Source organism: Lithobates pipiens, unplaced genomic scaffold (genome assembly GCF_037356315.1).
Source record: "Lithobates pipiens isolate NorthernLeopardFrog02 unplaced genomic scaffold, aLitPip1_a1.2 Scaffold_18, whole genome shotgun sequence".
In the NCBI taxonomy this organism is placed as follows: Eukaryota; Metazoa; Chordata; class Amphibia; order Anura; family Ranidae; genus Lithobates; species Lithobates pipiens.
In genome coordinates this window covers 129,791,884-129,812,635 of record NW_027507758.1, presented here as the reverse complement: position 1 = coordinate 129,812,635, position 20,752 = coordinate 129,791,884, and the positions used below count along the sequence as shown (strand labels likewise).

The following is a 20,752-nucleotide window of genomic DNA, read 5'->3' as shown; positions in this document are numbered from 1 at the left end:
CACACACTGCTTTCACCACTAAGCCTAATGTGAGGAGCTCCCGCACAGTGCCGATTTCAGTTCAGCTGATGATCGGGGAGCTCCTCTCAGCCTTCCCTCCTATCGAAGAGTGCAGGGGGCCCTTGAGCCCCCCGTAGCAAGGGGCCCGGTCGCCATGGCGATCTTGGCGACCCCTATAATTCCGCCACTGCTTGCTTTGCTTGAATCTTTAGTGATTTTATATATTGGTTGAACTAGATTGACTTGTGTCTTTTTTTCAGCCAGGCTAACTATGTAACTATATTAGAATGCAACATCAAAGCAAAAACATTGCATTGGCTGTACAGGCAGGTAAGAAATAAATTAGCTCTGTTGCAGTATAATTTTGGTATTGGAATCAATGAAAGATTTAAAGTAGAATTATAGGCTTTTTTTGTAGTTCAGATAGAGTAAGGAAGTGTTGCAACCCTTGTGATGTTTTTTTTCCCATCTGTGTCCAATTGGGGAAACGTACCCTCATTTCCTGTCCCATAGATAAAAAAAGGAAGTGAGGGGAAATCCCTGCAAATTAAGGAAATTTCTTGAGGCCCCGCAGGTCACCTGAACTTGTGTCCCCACTGGATGATTTGCCCTCTATTCCTTATCTAGGAACAACCCATAATTTGGGATTTTTACTTTCAATGATAATGGTAAACGGGATAAATAGAGAGGGTGAATCGCCTTGAGAGGCACAGAAAGAGATAAAATCCTACTAGGTGTTCTAATCCCTCTCCATTCTGCCAAAAAAAATAAAAAAAGTTTTGCTTTTTAGTTACACTTTCAGAAACCAAAACGTGATTTAACCGATAAGCATGTACCCATTGCATAATATGAAATAGGAGCTGATGTAACTTCAGATTGTTAGATAAATATGGCATCTGTTAGACTTGCTGAAAAAGGCATGTACGCATTGCTTACAGTTATCTTATATGGGTATACCCCATAGTGTAAGCCAACCATTTTATTATTGTATAGGAAACATATTTGCATACTCCCACTGGCCTCCTGTATAGGAGTGTTTAATAAATCAGATTGCTGTTCATGTTTCTAGAGCATGAAATGGAGAACGGTCTTTGAGTAATTAAAATAGTTTTCAAGTGGACCTAACATCAGATATACTTTTCAGAATAAAAGGACAATTCTAGTTTAATTTGAAGGAGATCTATAGTCACAGCATACATTTTCATTTTATAACATCAGCATTGCAAAGGCAATGCAAACAATTTGTATTGTTTCCTATAAACTAGGAACACACGATATGTCTCTTCTCCCCTGACAGGACATGGATTTGTGAAGTTACACAAATCCACATTCTCGCTCTGTCAGGAGCATTTGTGGGTGTCTGACGCTCCTTGGCTCCTTAGGGTCACGGCGGGCGCATGCTCCCTATACTCCTTAAAGTGCTTGCCGTACAGCTACAGTAATTTGTGCAGGAGTGCCATTCTGCTGCTGCCAAACGACGGCGGGCAGTCAGCACGTGGTTAAAGCAGGGTTAGGTTATAAATAATATCCCAAGCTTTGAACATCTCACAGAGCACTGTTCAATCCATCATCCGAACGTGGAAAATGGAGTATGGCACCACTGCAAACCTACGAAGAAATGGTAGTCCACCTAAACTGACTAAGCAGCCAAGAGGCCCATGGCAACTCTGGAGGAGCTGCAGAGATTCACAGCTCAGGTGGCAGAATCTGTCCACAGGACAACTATTAGTCGTGCACTCCACAAATCTGGCCTTTATGGAAGAGTGGCAAGAAGAAAGCCATTGGTAAATGAAAGCCATAAGGCGTCCCGTTTGCAGTTTGTGAGAAGCCATGTGAGGGACACAGCAAACATGTGAAAGAAGGTGCTCTGGTCAGATGAGACCTAAATTTAACTTTTTGGCCTAAAAGCAAAACGGTATGTGTGGTGGAAAACTAACACTTCACATCACTCTGAACACACCATCCACACAGTGAAACATGGTGGCGGCAGCATCATTTTGTGGGGATGCTATTCTTCAGCAGGGACAGGGAAGCTGGTCAGAGTTGATGGGAAGATAGATGGAGTCAAATACAGGGCAATCTTAGAAGAAAACCTGTTAGATACTGCAAAAGCTACAATGGAATGGTTTGGATCAAAGCATATGTATGTGTTAGAATGTCACCGTCAAAGTCAAGACCTAGACAGACAATGAGAGCTAATGTGAGAAGGGTTGAGGTAGTGTCTCAGTTCCAAATTGGTATGTACAACACAGAAAAAAACATTTTGCCAACAGGACTTTTGTAAAAATATGCAAAATGTATTATCATACATTCAAAAACATGTGTACCACAATAATTAAGAGGACATAAATGATGAACATGAATGGTGCTGCATAGAGTTCATATGAAACCTGAAGGCACTATAGAGATACCCCAACTGATCTTGTGCTGCTACGTGACTGATCTTTATGCGTTTTGCGAGGTAATTCTCTTTTCCTCAGGAGAGGCGCAGGTAGGTATCTGGAGATAAAAATGGATCAATGAATGTTGATGATAATAATAAAACAAAAAAATTTAAAAATGAAAAGGGAGGAAGGGGTGGTAGGGGGAAGGGAAAAGGGCAGGAGGAGAGCCATATATGTATGAGTATATCTCAATATCTGTAACTTACAAGTAGTGCCAAATGCTGGTCAACTCTCGCCAGAAAAGTAATCCGGTTGGATAAAGAAGGCAAGCTTATGTGTAGCAATATATAGTAACATACAGAGGGTCTCTAGAAGTCAACTCCTTTTCCCCATGGGTGCTGTGAAGGGGCGGGGAGATGGTAACAACGTGGTGTGTTCACAGATCTGACATCCTGGTGGTCAATGTAAATGCAACCAAAGGAAGGATAAAAAAATGCCACACACCTGGAAACATAATGATGTAGTTTAATATATGGGCAAAAAAATGCGCTAATGACAAGGTGTCACCAGTAAGGATAGAAAAATCCCAATATGTGACGAAATAAAGACAACAATGATGGGACTACCTTGATAATAATGAGGTAACCAATCAGGCATGTATAGGATAGTAGTAATGGGGCGCATAATAAGTGTAGCCAACACTATATACCTATTAAACCAATACCCTGTCAGCAGTTGCTGAAATTTGTACATATATATATGTGTGTGTGTGTGTGTGTGTGTGTGTATATATGTATATATATATATATATATATATATAGTAGTATTCTATTAATCTACCATACCAGTTAATTCATAAAAGTGCAAAGCGTGGTCAAATATATATGATCGTGACAATACACATCAGAATAGACAGGCACCGGAAGTGACGTCAGGCCACGAGCTCGCTGCTCGTTTTGTTTTTCGTTTGTAGACATGTTTGTTATGTGAGTACTGTTAATGGCTGCAACTTAATAAAACGCCCAGTTTATATTTACATCACTATCTGGGTCCCCGTTCCTTTTTCTCCATGCTATTGATGCATCTATCTGGGAGATTTTCCATTGTTACTAACTAACAAAGCACTATAAATGAGGATCATCCACCAGGATACTAAGCCTTACCAGGATATCAAGCTCCATTGATGCCCCCCCCCCCCCCCCGATTATTACAATACAAGAGGAACACTGGGGGTGATCTACTGCAGGATCCCGGATTCCCTCATCACCAGTAATCATTATTATGCTGTTACCTTACAGCGGTAAGGTAAGGAGTTATTGTACACTGAGGTGCCTTTACACCGAAGAGGACGATTACCACTTATTCACAAAATATTACACTTGCAGAGTGTCATTTGGAGCACAGCACTTTATTCGTTGCGCCTTATTCGTTTAAAGATGTATGTGCAGCTTTGGACTTTATCCTTGTTCTTTGTCAGCACTAGCACTTTTATTCTACTATCTATCTGAATGCTATACTTCTGGAATCATTTTGTCCTTTTTTTGCACTGTGAAGTACATTTGAGATTATTTAATTTTGAGCACAAGCACTTTATACTGTGTATTACGATTATTTGCACATTTGATGTATACCATGAACATATAGCACTTTATATTTTTAGAGATTTGATACTTACTAGAGCGCAATACCACTCATTGATTTTTATATATACAGTACTTTTCTCTTGGCACAGATTGACCAATCCAGTGTCTGCTGCAACGTGTGCTTTACTTGCTTTGATTAAAGTAGTGCGGGAATATTCATTTTATCTATGAATTAACATTATTTTATTTTTTTTACAATTTTAAAGGGTGCCTTGAAAAAGGTTGAGAAACGCTGCTCTAAAGAATACTAACTGGCTTTATCAATCTGACTGCTACAGGAAAAGATTCTAGTCCATCTGTTGATACTTCTAATTATGCCAGTTTTTAGCTAGATAAAGGAACTGCTGACCAGCAGTTTTCACTGAAGGTTGCAGGTGGCTGAGACAATTTCTCTGTTTTATCAGAGCCTTTCAATGCACCAGTTGTAAGCAATGACTCAAAAGGCCTGAGGCCACTTGTGGTTTTACTGTCATGGTTTAGCAGTAAGAAGTGAATAGTCAACAAGAAAAACAGGTGTGTTTTGCACAAAGTAAATGTGCAATAGTAAAGAAAGTAAAATATATAGTAACATAATAAAAGGAAAGCACAACTAAGGGCTAAGGCATTTCAAATGTTTATGTAGCAGCTACAGAACCATTAACTATAATTAACCACTTCTATACCAGGCACTTATACACCTTCCTGCCCAGACCAATTTTCAGCTTTCTGCGCTGTCACAATTTGAATGACAATTGCGCGGTCATGCTACACTGTACCCAGTGGTAATCGATCAGCACAGACCTGCCAATCGGCTCTCCTCTACTCACATCTGACAGATGCGAATGAAGAAAAGCCGATCACTAGCTCTTCCTGTTTTACACTGTGATCAGCTGTGATTGGAGATTCTTTACCTAGATTGGAGACTGACACACCACAGCAACGATTGCAGAGATGCGCACCCCTGGGGGCAGTCAGGGTATTAAAACCACTTTGCCGCTGTCATTTTGCTATATGGCGGGCGGCAAGTAGTAAAGTGCAGTGGGTAAAGGGCCTGTGCTGCAGGAATTCCAGTGATTTTATACTTAGCATTTTCCAGCATTTGAAGATAGCTACTCAATCCATAGATGCTTCGCTGCAGTTGCCAATGACCATGGCACAGAACTAGTTTTAATCAGCTAGAGGTAACCAAGGGACTTGACTGCTTCTAATCTTTGCCCCAGAATTTCTGGTGTGGCATGTAACTACATAAAAATTTTGAATTGTAAACTGCAGGTTGCTTTAAATAATTACTTGTTGCATTACCGAACAGTCTGCGGTTTATCATAAACTAGATTTTTATGTACAGAACAAAACGTAACTGTTCAAGTGCTTCCCAAATAGGATGTTTGTTTGTTTTCTAGATTAGGAAAACGTGAATCTGTATTGATTGTGCACTGTATGTGACTAAATGTCTATTTAGCATTTCACAATATATGGCTAAAAGGGGGGGGGGGGGGGGTACTGATATGCATGTTCTTGTATTTTAAAGGCAAACACCTTAGCTTGGTTTGAATTGTTATAGTGCAGTGTGATTTGGAATAAACTGTTATCTCATTACATTGATGCACACAGTTGACAAGTAGAATATCAGTACAGGGGGTCCCCGGGTTACAAACAAGATAGGGTCTGTAGGTTTGTTCTTAAGTTGAATCTGTTTGTAAGTCGGAACAGGTACATTTTTTAAATGTAGTTCCAGCCAAAAAATCGATTTTTAAGCTTTTTGGATAACATAAGGAAGGGTTATCCCCTCTGTAACATTTGTTTAGCTGGCTGTGACCCTGTACAGAAGATTTTTACCTCACTTTCTGTTCCAATGATAATTGGATTTTGAAAATTTTGGGTTGTTGTGGAAACAAGGATTGGTGGTAAAGCATCAGCGGAGACACCTTTTTCCAATATTAACTCTTACAGGAGAGAATGTCCCTTCCTAAAGGTAGATTTCCTCTCACTTCCTGTTATCTCCCTCCGTTTGTAAGTAGCAGTCGTTTGTAAGTCGGATGTTTGTAAGTAGACGACCCCCTGTAAAGTTCTATGCCACATTTTTTTTCATGTAGTCCACAGTGGCAGGTCATAGGTATAGGATGTGTAGTCATGATCTACATAAACATACATGATAACATATACATGGAACACCCGCTGAGAAATCTAAACTCTTAGTGATGACCGTTGCCTGATTCTGTTGAAATGTTTTATTATCATTTAAATCATCTCTGTCCTTCGCCAATATTTACAGAAACCACTGCAAACAATTCCATTTTTCTTTATAAATGGCTCATTAGTGCATAATGAGTAAGTAAAAAGTCTGCTGTAGTCTGCCCAGAAGAGCCAGTTACTCCCCCGCTGGGATCTCCATCTCCTCCCTCACACATCATAGAGAAGGTGAGGCTATGCTATCAATCATGGCTGGAACATCTCTTCTCCTCCCTATGAGACTCACTTTTCAGTCCTCTCTGTCAGAATCCTGGAGGGGTTGGATAGAGATGGAGAAAAGGGTTGGCTCCTGACATTTCATAACATTTGCATATCAGTAAAAGTACCATTTACTCTGCTTAGAGTGCGTATTTAAGAAAGAAAAAGTATGGTTGAACATGCAAAAAGTGTGTCATGAAAGTTCTACTACATTTACATGCTTGGGAAATCTTTTAATTGTTTTTTAGGTACCCCAGCCTTTCCCAAACTCGTTATGCCCAAATAACACCACTTGCAATCATTTCCAGGTTTCCAGGAGCCACTGCTAAAAATGATTATACTCATAATTTGCAGTAGAATGATGTGAACTCCCACATTTATGGTGAAAAAAGTGCAAAACATAAAGAACTGCAGCCTCTATTTATAAATCCACCCTAGGGTGAAAATAGAATGATATGGGAAGAAGAGGATAGAAATGGCGCTGTTCTTGCTTTAAATGATCCAGACCCTCAAAAATGCGTGAGGGATTCCCAATATTGGTATGGGCTGAAGTGTTTGGAAAAGTGCAAATGTGCAAAACATAGCAGTGTTAATGCCTAAATAAGACAAAAAGTGTAAAAAAAACTTAAAAAAGCAAAAAACACTGTCCAGCGTCCACACTGTGATATGCTGCTATGTAATAGTATAGTGGAAGCCTCCTATTCAGAGGACCGCCATTTAGCAATAATGTTAGTAAACAAACTTTAACATCAAAAATCATGTGCATATAAATAAATATATATATATATATATATATATATATATATATATTCCTGTGCAAAAATCACAACATTAAAATGATGGTAGTACTATAGTGCTAAGCCCAGCGTACATATAAAGTCCTTAAATACTGGTGTATTACAAAGTCTAAAATAAAGTGACAAAATTGTTATTCAGTGCTTCTTAAAAGGTGAACCATAGGAAACACACTCTCTATTATTCACCCCACAAGGAGGTATTCCACTTTCACAGTATGAGCCACTGTGTAGCATTCGGGATAGGAAAGCCTGTTGTCCTTTATCTGCAAATTGCCTCCGTGTCTGCGGTATAAGTAATCACCTTGCGGCTAGCCTCTTATGTTGCCCACACATAGAAAATTAAAAAGCTCCGTAGTGTATTACCGTAAAACATTAAAAAGTTTATTTACATTTTCAGTGGGTACTCACATTTGGTAAGTAGATACAAAACAAAAAGGTTTTAAATCAGGAAGCTGTTAGCCCCACCCTACGCGTTCGTCATCTGGCCAGATGGCGGTCCCAGTGCCGAAACGCATAGGGCAGGGCTAACAGCGTCATTGCATCACTTCCGGTTTTCGGGCTGATGAACACAGATCGTTCTGGCTTCCTGATTTTAAACCTTTTCGCTTTGTATCTACTTGCCAAGGGTGACACCTGACACCCAGGGTAAATCATTTTTGTAATAAAACCTGCTGTATACTACAAAATGATTTTCAGTAATAATGTTGAAATTATTACTGATATTATGAAAAGAAAGGGACACAGTGAAAATTGTGCTGTTCTTTAACCACTTAAGGACCGCCGTATTGCCATTGTATGTCATCACAATGGCACAGGCAGGCACAAGCACGTACATGTACGTGCCTGCCTTCCAGCGGGTGGGGGGTCCGATCGGACCCCCTCCCGCTGGATACGGCGGTCCGTTTCCCTCCGGGAGCGATCCGTGATGAGGGGATGGTCGTTGGTTTCTGGCCACCCCCTCTCGATCGCTCCTGGCCAATGACGAACTTCCTCCCACTGTGTATTGTTTACACAGGAAGGAGGAAGTGATGTCATTCTCCTCGGGGCGGTCTTTTTGACCGGACTACGAGGAGAAGACTAAAAGTAAGTGCACCAAAACACTACACTGACACATAGGTACACATAGGTACACAAACCCCCCCCCGATTGCCCCCCGATCCTCTCCCCCCCCAGTCACAGTGTCACTGATTGCATTGATCATTTCTTTACTGATCAATGCATTCAGTGTCAGTTGTAAAAGTAAAAACTGTCAGGGCAGTTAGTGTTAGGTCCAGGGTAGCCCCCTATCACCCCCCAATAAAGATTTAACCCCCTGATTGCCCCTAGAGTTAACCCTTTCACCCCCTTTTGCCAGTGTCACTAAGCGATAATTTTTCTGATCGCTGCATCAGTGTCGCTAGTGTCGCTAGATAGCTAGTTATTTTTTTAGGTTCACCGCCAGGTTTTTATAGCGCTAGGTACCCCGATATACTACTCAATAATGGTTTTAACATCCTGATTGCCCCTAGTTAACCCTTTCACCCCCTTTTGCCAGTGTCACTAAGCGATCATTTTTCTGATCGCTGCATCAGTGTCGCTACTGTCGCTAGATAGCTAGTTATTTTTTTAGGTTCACCGCCAGGTTTTTATAGCGCTAGGTACCCCGATATACTACCCAATAATGGTTTTAACCCCCTGATTGCTCCTAGTTAACCCTTTCACCCCCTTTTGCCACTGTCACTAAGCGATCATTTTTCTGATCGCTGCATTAGTGTCGCTACTGTCGCTAGGTAGCTAGTTATTTTTTTAGGTTCACCGCCAGGTTTTTATATCGCTAGGTACCCCGATATACTACCCAATAATGGTTTTAACCCCCTGATTGCCCCTAGTTAACCCTTTCACCAGCGATCACAGTATAAGTGTCACTGGTGACGCTGGTTAGCCAGTTAGTTATTTAGGTTCCCCGTCAGGTTTTTATATAGCGCCAGGGACCCCCATATACTACCTAATAAAAATTTGAACCCCCTGATTGCCCCTAGTTAACCCTTTCACCACTGATCACCGTATAAGTGTTACGGGTGACTCTGGTTAGTTTGCTTTTTATAGCATCAGGGCACCCACCATTTATTACCCAATAAAGGTTTAACCCCCTGATCACCCAGCGGGTGATTATCAATTAGGTTTTAGGGTCAGGGTCTGCGTCGCCCCAGGCAGCGCTAGGTTAGTGCCAGTACCGCTAACACCCACGTGCAAAGCATACACCTCCCGTAGTGGTATAGAATCTGAACAGATCAATATCTGATCTGATCAGATCTATACTAGCATCCCCAGCAGTTCAGGGTTCCAAAAAAACGCATTGTTAGCGGGATCAGCCCAGATACCTGCTAGCACCTGCGTTTTGCCCCTCTGCCCAGCCCACCCAAGTGCAGTATTGATCGATCACTGTCACTTACAAAACACTAAACACATAACTGCAGCGATCGCAGAGTCAGGCCTGATCCCTGCAATCGCTAACAGTTTTTTTGGTAGCATTTTATATTTAAATCCGGAAGGCAGTGCTTGGTTTTCGGGGTCCCGTACGTGGCTAGGCTCCAGAAAAGTCCCCCAAATGTGGTATCCCCGTACTCGGGAGAAGTAGCAGAATTTATTTTGGGGTGTAATTTGACTTCTGCCCATAGCATGTGTGAGCAATATATCATTTAGTGACAACTTTGTGCAAAAAAAAAAAAGTTTGTAATATTCCCGCAACTTTTGGCAAAATATAAAATATTCCATGGACTCAACATGCCTCTCAGTAAATAGCTTGGGGTGTCTACTTTCCAAAATGGGGTCATTTTAGGGGGTTTTGTGCTTTTTTGGCATTTTATGGCCTTCGAAACTGTGATAGGTAGTGAGGAGTTAAATCAAAAATTTGCACCCTTAGAAATCCTGAAGGTGGTGATTGGTTTTCGGGGTGCCGTGCGCGACTAGACTCCCAAAAAGTCCCACACATGTGGTATCCCCATACTCGGGAGAAGTAGCGGAATATATTTTGGGGTGCAATTCCACATATAACCATGGCATGTGTGAGCAATATATCATTTAGTGACAACTTTTTTTTTTTGTCATTATTCAATCCCTTAGGACAAAAAAAAAAAATATTCAATGGGCTCAACATACCCATCAGCAATTTCCTTGGGGTGTCTACTTTCCAAAATGGGGTCATTTGGGGGGGGGGTTTGTACTGCCCTGCCATTTTAGCACCTCAAGAAATGAGATAGGCAGTCATAAATTAAAAGCTGTGTAAATTCCAGAAAATTTACTCCTGTTTGTAGACGCTATAACTTTTGCGCAAACCAAAAAATATACGCTTATTGACATTTTTTTTACTAAAGACATGTGGCTGAATAAATTTTGCCCTCAATGTATGACTAAAATTTAGTTTATTCGATTTTTCTTATAACAAAAAGAAGAAAATATCTTTTTTTTTCAAAATTTTCGCTCTTTTTCCATTTATATCGCAAAAAAAAATACCATCAAAAGAAAGCTCTATTTGTGGGAAGAAAAAGACGCAAATTTTGTTTGGGTGCAATATTGCATGACCGCGCAATTACCAGTTAAAGCAGCGCAGTGCGAAATTGGAAAAAGACCTCTGGTCCTTAGGGTGTTTATTGGTCCGGGGCTGAAGTGGTTAACATTAATGGTCAGTGTAAAAATGAAACCTTAAATTAGTAGTCAGTGCAAAATTGTCCCCTTGTGTTGGTGGTCTGTGTAGGCAAGGGATTCACCACGGCATGCTGCTCAAATAACACCTAGCAACTTTAGGAGGCACCATAGGGTTCCCCAGATCCCTGGTTGAGAGAGGCTGCGGTAGACAGTTTTCATTTGTTTAGGCATTGTTGATTAACTATTGTTGAATAATATGATTGTATACAACTTTTTTGGTTTGTTTTTGCTTTAAGTTGTGTATAATGGTTGTTATCATGAGCCTTTATTAATCCTGTAGTTAATCTAGAAACTGATTTTGCATTTATTAACTCTCCAAACCTGCACCTCATTTCCCCCTATTTTCCAGATATCTTGGAGTACAATTGTCATGGAATATTGATGTAGGCTTCCATTGCTGCCCTTCTTCAGAAATTCTAGTTGCCAGGCTATTATGCTGATGCTTTGGCTTCAGTTGTCCCTGGACTGAATCTAAAGGTAAGAAACGTTGACTTTGTTTCTTTCATCTACTTCATGCATGTTCCAGGTTTATGGCTTGCATTTTTAGAAAGTAGCCAGCAATGTCAGTTTTTATGTTTTTTTTCTCATGACGTGTGTACTTTAATACCTGGACTGTCATAGTTATACATTCAGCATTTCTAATTCAGTTTCTTTTTCTCAAAACTGATGAAAAGTAAAGCCTTGTAGGCAGGGCCATCTTAACCTCCCTGGCGGTATGATTAGTTCTGATTTTAGGTGCTGAAAGCGGTACAATTATTTTGCATGGAAATTTGGCATTTTATATTGTAGGCCTGCAATTCGTAGGAATAACTCTCTTAAATCTGTTCAAACCAGAGTCTAGCAGACATCCTGGGTATGATAAATTTTATAATATAATAAATAATGATAATAAATAATAATAAAAATGATTCAATAATGTAATCAAATCCAAAAACACTGAAATTTGCTCATTTGCAGAATTGTCGCTGTCATTAGATTTAGTGTTTGATGACGAATTTCCCCACAAATCGCTATCGCTCAATTCTGCAAGTGATTATAATTTATTATTGCTGTTTTCTAGTTGGTCTAAAATCACTTTTGACATAAAGAGACAGTTTTTGGTTGCTATGGGCAATCTCCAAATTCCAGGCAGAAAAAACAGTATTTATAATATAAAAGTGCATACAGGGCACTGGACAGACCACTAGGGACAAAGGGGGTGTGTCATTTTTTTTATACAGTACTGTAATCTGTAAGATTACAGTACTGTGTATGTTTTGTGTGTTTTTACTTTTTTGAATTTGGCGCCGATCTCTGCTCCCATGCGCCGTAACGTCGCAGGGAACGGAGCTCGGGCGGCACTCGGGCACTGTATGAATCAAGCGGAGGACAGCTGGACCCAGGGAACAAGGTAAGTAACTCTCCCTGTATCCAGCGATGCGATCCCGAGTCTGGCTCGGGGTTACCGCTCGTGGTACTGAAATCTCAGCCCGAGCCAGACTCGGGATCATTGCCAGGGAGGTTAATAGCATCATGGGCCCCTGGGCAAAGTAATGCTCTGGGGCCCCTAGAATGGAGACAGTGCAGGTAAACAGACATCAAGTAGGTAGGAGGCAGACAAGCAGAGCTTCCCCTTTTGGGTGGAGCTCTGCATTAATTACATGAACAATCATTGTTTACAGCAAAGAAACAGTGGGAAAATACTACATACATAAAGTAACAAAGCTGTCCTGTGCATATAATAGATCTGCTGGATTAATGCCTCCCCAGCACTGTGGCCCCTCTACGCCCTAGATATCCCCCCAGCACTCTGACCCCTCTACTTCCCAGGAATCCCCCCAGCACTCTGACCCTTCTACATTCCAGATATCCCACCAGCACTCTGACCCTTCTACATTCCAGATAATCCCCCCAGCACTCTGACCCCTCTACATCCCAAATATCCCCCCAGCACTCTGTCCCCTCTACACCCCAGATTCCCCCCAGCACTCTGACCCCTCTACACCCCAGATATCCCACCAGCACTCTGACCCCTCTACATCCCAGATATCCCACCAGCTTTCTGACCCCTCTACATTCCAGATAATCCCCCCAGCACTCTGACCCCTCTACATCCCAAATATCCCCCCAGCACTCTGTCCCCTCTACACTCCAGATATCTCCCCAGCACTCTGTCCCCTCTACACTCCAGATATCTCCCCAGCACTCTGACCCCTCTACACCCCAGATATCCCCCCAGCACTCTGACTTCTCTAAATCCCAGATATTCCCCCAGCACTCTGACTGCTCTACACCCTAGATATCCCACCAGCACTCTGACCCCTCCGCACCCCATATAACCCCCCAGCATTCTGACCCCTCCGCACCCCATATAACCCACCAGCACTCTGACCCCTCTACACCCTAGATATTCCCCCAGCACTGTTACCATATACCATAGGATAACCCTTGTATTGTGAATCCACTACATGCCTGATACCCCCTACACTGTGGCCTCTCTACATCCCTGATACCTCTAGCACTATAGCCATCCAAGCTACCCCAAGCATTGCTACCCCCTATACACCCCAGATTCCCCCAGGATTGTTTTTCCCCATACACCCTTGATATCCCTCAGCACCATTATTCCGTCCATGTAGTACCCCCTTTTCCAGTGGAGATACAGTGCATGTAAACTTTTGTGCCCACCTCCAACACTGGACTCACCTATACCAATCAAGCAGGCAGAAGGAGGGGCAGAGGAGGGAGCACCCCTCTGGGCATTCCAAGCCCTTCGGTGCAAACAGTGCTCGACAGCTGGGCTCACCATGACACCAGTCACAATGCTACTTCTGCAGATGGGCTTCCAGTGCTGCCGACTCAGCAGCTCCCACTCTGGCTCCTACCCCGCAGCCTTTGAGTCCCGAGCATTTAAGCTGCATGGGGTGGGGTAAGAGCATCGCTAGCGCTCTGGCACTGCCCCTGCCTGCTGGCTGTGAAATAATAGATCTTGTTCTGCACAGCATGGAGCACCACTGCCAGCCTGCCTCCCCTGTGTATGCATCACTCTCAGTGCCATCATGGGGCCCCCAATTTTGGGGCAGCATGGAACCAAGGACCAGCTTCTTTGGGGAAAGTGCAAGGGCCCCCCCATGCAGCTGGGGCACTGGGCAGTGCCCAGGTGTGCCCACTTATTAAGACAGCCCTGCTTGTAGGTCTCTACAGGTTTCTTCAGATTATTGCTATTTGGCTCTGTAAATAGGCAATACTTTACTGGTCTTAAATCAGTCAATCAGTTTTATTTATCCACCTAAGACCTATGGTTAGCAATATATTACATTTGTCATCTTTGCAACTGACACCATGTTCTTTTGGACCTACTTTTTAGAGCCACAAGATCAGTAATCTCCAAAGACTACATTCACACCTCTTGGACGTTTTTGAGCTTTCAGTGGAGTGGTGGAAGTTAGAACTGCTGTTTTTATTGTTGTCTGAGTCTCCACTAGGGAGAGTTTTTTTTTTATTTCCTGCCCTTGTGACATATATCAAAAAAGTGATGGAGGGATGTTTCCTTCTTACCGTAACTATTTATTAGATTTGCATTACTACAATCTCTTCCACATTGCACTGTAATGTCTATATTTGGCTGAAAAATGAAGAAACACTTCAATTAAGTTTTGGATGTCAAAACTATCAAATGTCAGTTTATCCCAGTGTTTTTTCAAGAAGCTGTGCATGTATATATGTTCAGAAATTTACCAAATGGTTTCTAATACATGTGCAATAAATTGTGCAGAATAAATTGCATTTAATTTGGAATTTGTTAGTGCATATCAGAGAGCTTCACTATCTTAAGTGCTTTAATCTAATCTTAAATGACAGAAATTGGGGCAAATGTTGAGACCCTATGTATACATCATAGGCCTAGGATCCATGGAGTGATTTGAAGACTATCACGCTACATTTCTGTATTGTCGCTACTGTGGCAGAGCAAGGCTTTGTCCTTCTAAAACAATGGCTGTAAAAGGGACACAAATTTCGCAGAGGGTAGATTTGAAATGTAGAAAGCTGCTCTGGCTCTGTACACTGTAGTTTGGAGAGCCCTAACAGTTTTGTTTGGGACCGGATCCCCAACCTTGTGTCTGGGTCTTGTGGGCAGCCAGCAGGGTGTGTGCCCAGGTGCACACAGCCCATATAACGAGAGGCTGGTGAGAGCAGAAGGAGGAGGAAGGTGGAGTTGGAGCAGTGGCTGCTAGTGTGAAGAAAGATGCTGTGCACTTTAAGAAGCTCAAAGCTGTGTGCATTGGAGGGCTTGAAGCTGTGTGCGTTAAGAAGCCCAGAAGCTGTATGCATTGAAGGGCTTAAAGCTCTGTGCGCTTAAGGAGCCCAAAGCTGTGTGCATCCAAGACTGTGGGCCTGGAAGAGCTGGTGGTTTGAAAGACCAGTATCTATAGAAGCAGTGCTGCTGAAGAGTAGCCAGGTGGGCTAGCATTTTCAGCTATGTCTGAATGACGTTTAAACCCCTGCGTGGGATTCCTGAGTGGACTTTTTTTCTGTTTTTCTGTTTCATAACTGTGGGCTACCAGGCTCTTAACTATAAATGCCTGTCTAATGTGGACTCACTGCACAAAAATCTATCCCTGAGCTAGACGATCCCCCATGTCACTCTACCTTGGAAGCATTTGGCCCAGGTCATTGTAATTTCATCATGTTAAAGGATAACTGTACTTTTAATATTAGGTTGGTGTTTTACCTTTGCCACACTGTTACATGAAACTTACCAAATGTCACACAGGTCGCAGGTGGCTTGGCAGTGTTTTTTAATTCCATTTCAGCTCAGGGAACCTGAAAAAAAGTCCTGCTCGCATCAGGCAGGTCCTTAGGGGAGAATAGTACTCTAAATTCTAGTTTGGAGCATTCCCAAAGATGGCCATTATTGTCTTGTTGTAAAGCGCTACGCAAACTGTTTGCGCTATATAAAACCTGTATAATAATAATAATAATATACATCTACCTCTTTCTACTGCAGCTAGAGGAAAAGTAAATGCTGCCCATCTACACAGATCAGGACAGTGAGAGTATGCTTGTCAAGAAAAAAGGGTTGGGACTTCATCTGAGGCCTAGGAAAGTTAAGTCAGAGTTGCCTCCATCCCTATCAAAAACGCAAAAGAGGAGGAAAAGTTGAGACTTTGCATGAAGCATGCGGATTTGAAAGCAAAAATTAGCTAATGAGTCCAATAATGTTAAATGTATTATTTATGGGCGGTACAGTGGTGTAGTGGCACTCTCACCTAGCAGTAAGAAGGGTCACTGGTTCAAATCCCAACCAGGACACTACCTGCCTGGAGTTTGCATGTTCTCCCTGTGCCTGCGTGGGTTTCCTCCGGGCACTCCAGTTTCCTCCCACAATCCAAAGACATGCAGGTACAGTGGTGTGAAAAAGTGTTTGCCCCCTTCCTCATTTCCTGTTCCTTTGCATGTTTGTCACACTTAAGTGTTTCGGAAAATCAAACCAATTTAAACAATAGTCAAGGACAACACAAGTAAACACAAAATGCAATTTGTAAATGAAGGTGTTTATTATTAAAGGTGAAAAAAAATCCAAACCATCATGGCCCTGTGTGAAAAAGTGATTGCCCCCTAAACCTAATAACTGGTTGGGCCACCCTTAGCAGCAACAACTGCAACCAAGCATTTGCGATAACGTGCAATGAGGCTTTTACAGCGTCCTGGAGGAATTTTGGCCCACTCATCTTTTCAGAATTGTCCTAATTCAGTTACATTAGAGGGTTTTCGAGCATGAATGGCCTTTTTAAGGTCATACCACAACATCTCAATAGGATTCAGGTCAGGACTATGGCTAGGCCACTCCAAAGTCTTCATTTTGTTTTTCTTCAGCCATTCGGTGGTGGACTTGCTGGTGTGTTTAGGATCATTGTCCTGCTGCAGAACCCAAGTTCGTTTCAGCTTGAGTACACGAACAGATGGTCGGACATTCTCCTTCAGGATTTCTTGGTAGACAGCAGAATTCATAGTTCCTTTTATCACGGCAAGTCTTCCAGGTCCTGAAGCAGCAAAACAGCCCCAGACCATCACACTACCACCACCATATTTTAGTGTTGGTATAATGTTCTTTTTATGAAATGCAGTGTTCCTTCTACGCCAGATATACTTGGACACACACCTTCCAAAGAGTTCCACTTTTGTCTCATCGGTCCACAGAATGTTGTCCCAAAAGTCTTGGGGATCATCAAGATGTGTTGTGGAGAAATTGAGACGAGCTTTGATGTTCTTTTTGCTCAGCAGTGGTTTTCTCCTTGGAACTTTGCCATGCAGGCCATTTTTGCCCAGTCTTTTCCTGATGGTGGAGGCATGAACGCTGACCTTAACTGAGGCAAGTGAGGCCTGCAGTTCCTTGGACGTTGTTGTGGGGTCTTTTGTGACCTCTTGGATGAGTCGTCGCTGTGCTCTTGGGGTCATTTTGGGCGGCCGGCCACTCCTGGGAAGGTTCACCACTGTTCCATGTCTTCGCCATTTGTGGATAATGGCTCTCACTGTGGTTCGCTGGATTCCCAAAGCTTTGGAAATGGCTTTATAACCCTTTCCAGACTGATAGATCTCAATTACTTTCTTTCTCAATTGTTCCTGAATTTCTTTGGGTCTCGGCATGATGTGTAGCTTTTAAGGATCTTCTGGTGGACCTTACTGTGTCAAGCAGCTCCTATTTAAGTGATGCCTTGATTGTGAACAGGTGTGGCAATAATCAGGCCTGGGTGTGGCTAGAGAAATTGAACTCAGGTGTGGACAACCACAGTTATAGTATGTTTTAACAAGGGGGCAATCACTTTTTCACACAGGGCCATGATGGTTTGGATTTTTTTTCACCTTTAATAATAAACACCTTCATTTACAAATTGCATTTTGTGTTTACTTGTGTTGTCCTTGCCTATTGTTTAAATTGGTTTGATGTTTCCCGAAAAACACTTAAGTGTGACAAACATGCAAAGGAACAGGAAATGAGGAAGGGGGCAAACACTTTTTCACACCACTGTAGGTTAATTGGCTTCTGTCCAAAATTGGCCCTACTATATGAACGGGGACCTTGGATTGTGGCTCCTTGAGGGTAGGGACCGATGAGAGTGTGCAATGTACAGGGATAGGGACAATTGTAGACACTCACTCAGGTTGAACTGGATGGACTGGTCTCTTTATTCAATCCTACAAACTATGAAACTATGTATTACATAGTAAAATACATTAAAAGATACATACCATTTTTTTAAGCTGATCCGATCCAGTCTCTAGCGGTGGAAGCTCTGCAGAGGACACAGCTGACAATGGCTGTGAAATGAATTGGGAGTGACGTCACCCATAGTCTTACTATGGGGCTTCCATTGTCGGATGTGTCCTCTGCACACGGCCTCCACAGCGAATCTGCAGCTGACAGCTCAGCTTGGGATCGGGTCAGATCGACTTCAAAAAAGGTGTGTATACTGATCTCTTCTTTACAGGGCATGATAGGTTAGTGTTAGATCTTGGATGCCTATAGATGCAGGGATTTTAGGTTTACACTTTAACCTGTGAACTTGAATTATTTTAAAAGAACTTGCAAAATAATTACTCCCAATCCACCTAACATTTAGCTGATGAACTAATATGTATTGCAGTATATCTTGAAAGCACCAGAAACTAAAAGCAGAAGAGGGAAAAAATAAAGTGCAAGTCATTATGCAAAGTCCACAGGATGCACAAGTTTAATGTGGGAGATGATTGAATGGCCTCCAGGTTGCGTTTTTCTTATGGAGCTCAGATTTCATAGTGCGCTTTGTACGTAGTTTTCTCTGTTTCAACAGCTTGTAAGAATCAAGCTATCACACACATGAGTGAACACGGTTATGTTTTTTTTTAGCTTGTGAAGTCATGGAAGTTGCTAAGGTCATCACACATACATATTCCCTTAATGGATGAGAGTTTTTAGGACATATATTTCTAATTTTTCATCCTTTGGAAAGTGACACTTAGGGCTTTACAAGTTGCTAAATAAGACAGTTTGTTAAAGTTAAAAGAGAACATTTTCATCACAAAGCCTTGATATGTTTTTCCTTAAAGCCACATATGCTCAGTTCAGCATGTCTTTAGCATTTTTAAATTGGTTCTGGTGCATCTCTGAGATTGTAAGCTCTAACAAGCAGGGCCCTCTGATTCCTACTGTATTAAAGTGTATTGTATTTGTACTGTCTACCCTCAAGTTGTAAGGCGCTGCGTAAACTGTTTTCGCTATATAAATCCTGTATAGTAATAATAATTTGCAAATATCTTCTGCAAACACTGAAGTAGTCAGTGTAATGTTTAAAGTGTACCTAGTGGTTTGGTGCAGTTACATCTATAATGTACTGCCCCCTAACAGGAAAGGTAAAAGGCGTGGAAGGAGTAGGGGTAGATGATTAAATGGGGGGTAAATTGTACTGCAATGCTCTCTGCAAGACTTATACTTACATGCCCTCAATTTAGCAAGATGTTTCCTATTACCTATCCTTGATTTAGCAAGATGTTGCCTATTCTGACCCTAGTTGTTATAATACAGACTTATCCTATCTGACACATCTGTGCTTGACCTCAATGTAGCAGAGAAAATCATGGCAGAAAATCTTCATCAGATAGCTGAACTCCTCAAACACTCAGCAACATATCTGCATTATCTCATGCAGAAGAGTTGAGGCAAAGGAAATGGTGTGGTAGATCTTGGCATTTACAGTGTTTGATGGTCAAATTGAATTTTTCTTTAATAGCCTCAATTTGCATGTCTTGCAGGAATAATAGGAGAAAGTTACATTGAAAAAAGAAGAAATTACACAAAAGGCAGGATATACATGAATTAATGCAGTAACCACAGTGCCCTCAAAGTCGCAGCATGCAACAAAGTACAAAGACATAGGAAGTAAAAATACATGCATTTGCATTATCCATGTATTTGCAGAATGCAGCATATTGCCTACAAAGCTACTGAGCCTCTTGTCAAAATCTCCAGAGCAGCGCTCATTTATGCATAGTACATTCTCTATTTAAACCTAAAGAGAGTTTTACTCTGTACCAGGAGTGGACTGACAACTCATGGGGCCCCCGGGCAATAGAAGATTATGGGGCCACACAGTATACACACACACACATACAGTATACACACACAGACAGACACACAATATACACACACAGAATACACATATACACACACACTGAAAAGGTACTGGAGAGGTGGGGCAGCTATAATCTTGGGATTTAAAAAAAAACACAGTTTTTTACATACTGTCCCTGGTATTATTGAGGCTGGCAACCCTGATGGGGCCACTTAGTGGCATGGGGCCCCTGGGCAGTGCCCGAGTGCCCGAATGGTCAGTCCGCCCCTGCTCTGTATTCTAGTAGAGCATGAACTTTCTAAAGGTTTGGATAGTGTTCGCCGCTTGCATGCCCTTGGTTCAGAAGATTTTGACAAATGGCTTAGTGTCTTAGTGGGCCACATCTCACTGGATTTGGGATAGGTGATTATAATATAAGTGATGTGTTTTATTCTGCGCCTGTGGATATACTAATTGTGTAAATTCAAACCCAAAAGTGTAGATGAGACAATTGTGCTCAGCTGCCGCAGTTGAAAAAATTGTGCTATCAATACACATTATCACATGAAATGAATTATATAAATAAACACTTGACTACTAGTGTCAATCAAACTGTATGCAATGAGATTGATTTACTATCACGGCAAATATACTGTGCACTGCAAGTTGCTCTAGATCTGAGGGGAAGCTCTGAAATGAGGGAAGGTTCTGCTGATTTCTATCATCCAATCATGTGCACGTAAAAATGC

At 41.9% G+C, this 20,752-nt stretch overlaps 1 long non-coding RNA gene across 1 annotated transcript in view; it reads left to right on the top strand.

Annotated features, from left to right (window-relative positions):
* LOC143987414 (uncharacterized) overlaps window positions 1-20,752 on the top strand; it is a 319,148-nt gene that overhangs the window by 84,747 nt on the left and 213,649 nt on the right. The window contains exon 2 of the long non-coding RNA XR_013276646.1: window positions 11,285-11,412. This is a non-coding gene — a long non-coding RNA (uncharacterized LOC143987414). The remainder of the gene's footprint in view (window positions 1-11,284; window positions 11,413-20,752) is intronic.